This window comes from Populus nigra, chromosome 2 (genome assembly GCF_951802175.1).
Source record: "Populus nigra chromosome 2, ddPopNigr1.1, whole genome shotgun sequence".
In the NCBI taxonomy this organism is placed as follows: domain Eukaryota; kingdom Viridiplantae; phylum Streptophyta; class Magnoliopsida; order Malpighiales; family Salicaceae; genus Populus; species Populus nigra.
The window spans coordinates 10146320-10148819 of NC_084853.1; positions in this window are offsets into that span (position 1 = coordinate 10146320).

A 2500-nucleotide genomic window follows, 5' to 3' on the forward strand; every position below is an offset into this window, starting at 1 on the left:
GCAGGGGGCAGGCCAGAACGCGGGGGGCCAGGGCCCGAAGGCAGCCCCCCCGCGGGCGAGAGAGCAAGCCAGCAGGGGCTGTCCGCGCGTCGCGCGGCGCGGCATGGCCGCGGGGGCCGCGCGCGCGCGCCCAAGCGCCCAAGGGCCCCCAAGGGCCCCAGGCCCTCAGGCCCCAGCGCCCCAGCGCCCAGCGCGGGCGGGCGCGCGCGCGCGTGTGGTCTTTGAGGGGCGCCGGCCTGGTGGCTCCCTAAAGAGCAATAAGTGTCATTGCAGCTCTGGCAGGGGGAGACACTACTAGGTCCCAGCTGTCACCCCCCCTCTAAAAAATTCATTTCTTGGTATTTTGAGCTGAAATTTTGCAGAGAGGTTGGCAAAAATCCAATCCACCTTCATTAATTTTCCCAGAATTTTTCGAGGTCGGGAAGTATTTGTTTTAATTTTCCTACCATTAGAAATCGAGTAAATCCGCAAAACTAGGAACCGGCCCGGAATGACCCCAAATTCAGTGGGCAGCCTCATAAAAATATGGCTGATTTTACTGGATTGGTTTCATGTGGAAAGCACGACGTTTTCTTGTAGGAATGCGGGAACCCCGGCAGCTCGCCTGCCGCGGCCAGCGACGTCGGGGACGCTGGCCTGCGCTGTCGAGCCCGCGAGGGCTGTCTCCGCGGCAGGCCCCCCCTGAACGGGGCACGACAGGCCACCGCGCTGGCTCGTCCAGCGTCGACAGTCCCTCGTCCAGGTTTCAGATCGCGCCAAGTCGAACCCATGACCTGCTCAAGCCATCGTGCGCTGCCGAATTCGCATCTGCGTGTAGGCTGCCATTCCACGCGGCAGCCCCTGTTTTCGTCAGCGTGCCCCCCTGACGAATTTTCCTGCCTGGCCCAGTCCAGCGTCCAGCCCCTGTTCGTCGAAAAATCTGCGCTGCTGATTTTCCACGACGAGCCTACTTTCGTCAGCGTGCCCCCCTGACGAATTTTCCTGCCTGGCCCGGCCAGTCCAGCCCCTGTTCGTCGAAAAATCTGCGCTGCCGATTTTCCACGCGGCAGCCCCTGTTTTCGTCAGCGTGCCCCCCTGACGAATTTTCCTGCCTGGCCCGGCCAGTCCAGCCCCTGTTCGTCGAAAAATCTGCGCTGCCGATTTTCCACGCGGCAGCCCCTCTTTTCGTCAGCGTGCCCCCCTGACGAATTTTCCTGCCTGGCCCGGCCGGTCCAGCATCCAGCCCCTGTTCGTCGAAAAATCTGCGCTGCCGATTTTCCACGCGGCAGCCCCTCTTTTCGTCAGCGTGCCCCCCTGACGAATTTTCCTGCCTGGCCCGGCCGGTCCAGCATCCAGCCCCTGTTCGTCGAAAAATCTGCGCTGCCGATTTTCCACGCGGCAGCCCCTGTTTTCCTCAGCGTGCCCCCCTGACGAATGTTCGTCGAAAAATCTGCGCTGCCGATTTTCCACGCGGCAGCCCCTGTTTTCCTCAGCGTGCCCCCCTGACGAATGTTCGTCGAAAAATCTGCGCTGCCGATTTTCCACGCGGCAGCCCCTCTTTTCGTCAGCGTGCCCCCCTGACGAATTTTCCTGCCTGGCCCGGCCGGTCCAGCATCCAGCCCCTGTTCGTCGAAAAATCTGCGCTGCCGATTTTCCACGCGGCAGCCCCTCTTTTCGTCAGCGTGCCCCCCTGACGAATGTTCGTCGAAAAATCTGCGCTGCCGATTTTCCACGCGGCAGCCCCTCTTTTCGTCAGCGTGCCCCCCTGACGAATTTTCCTGCCTGGCCCGGCCGGTCCAGCATCCAGCCCCTGTTCGTCGAAAAATCTGCGCTGCCGATTTTCACCGACGAGCCTACTTTCGTCAGCGTGTCCCCTTGACGAATTTCCCTGCCTGGCCTGGACAGTCCATCTTCCAGCCCATGTTCATCGAAAAATCTGCGCTGCCGATTTCCCCGACGAACCTGCAGCTGCACAAATCTGCGCTGCCGATTTCCCCCCCTGTCGGCATGGCTGCCGCTGCCCCGATGTCCAGACCAACAGTCTTTTTTGTCGACTTTGCCGATTTTGTCCGCGCTGCCGATTCCAACACTACCCCCTGCATCCAAACCAGCATTGTTTCGTCAGCTCTTCCCCTGACGATTTTAGCCCTGTAACAAACAGTAGGCCTCCAATCCCGCCAACGGGAGCCAAGTTGATAGGGAAGAGAATTGAATGACGCGCCTGGTCCTCGCACCCCGCCACCCGAGGGGCCTTTTTCCCGGCAGCCTCTGAAAAACTCTAGCTTTCACGGTCCTCGCCGCCCCTCACCACCATGGCAGGCCTCTAATCCCACCCATCAGCAGTTGTAGCCGATAGGGCAGTGATTTGAATGACGCGTCGCGGGCCGCCGGGTCATCTCACCCGGCCATTAATTGGAGCGTTTTTGGCTGGCCGAGGATGGGGGGATGGATCTCTTCTTCCGAAAAAGCAAACAGTACATCGGGAGTTATGTTGACGGGGCATGGAATTGAATGACCCGTC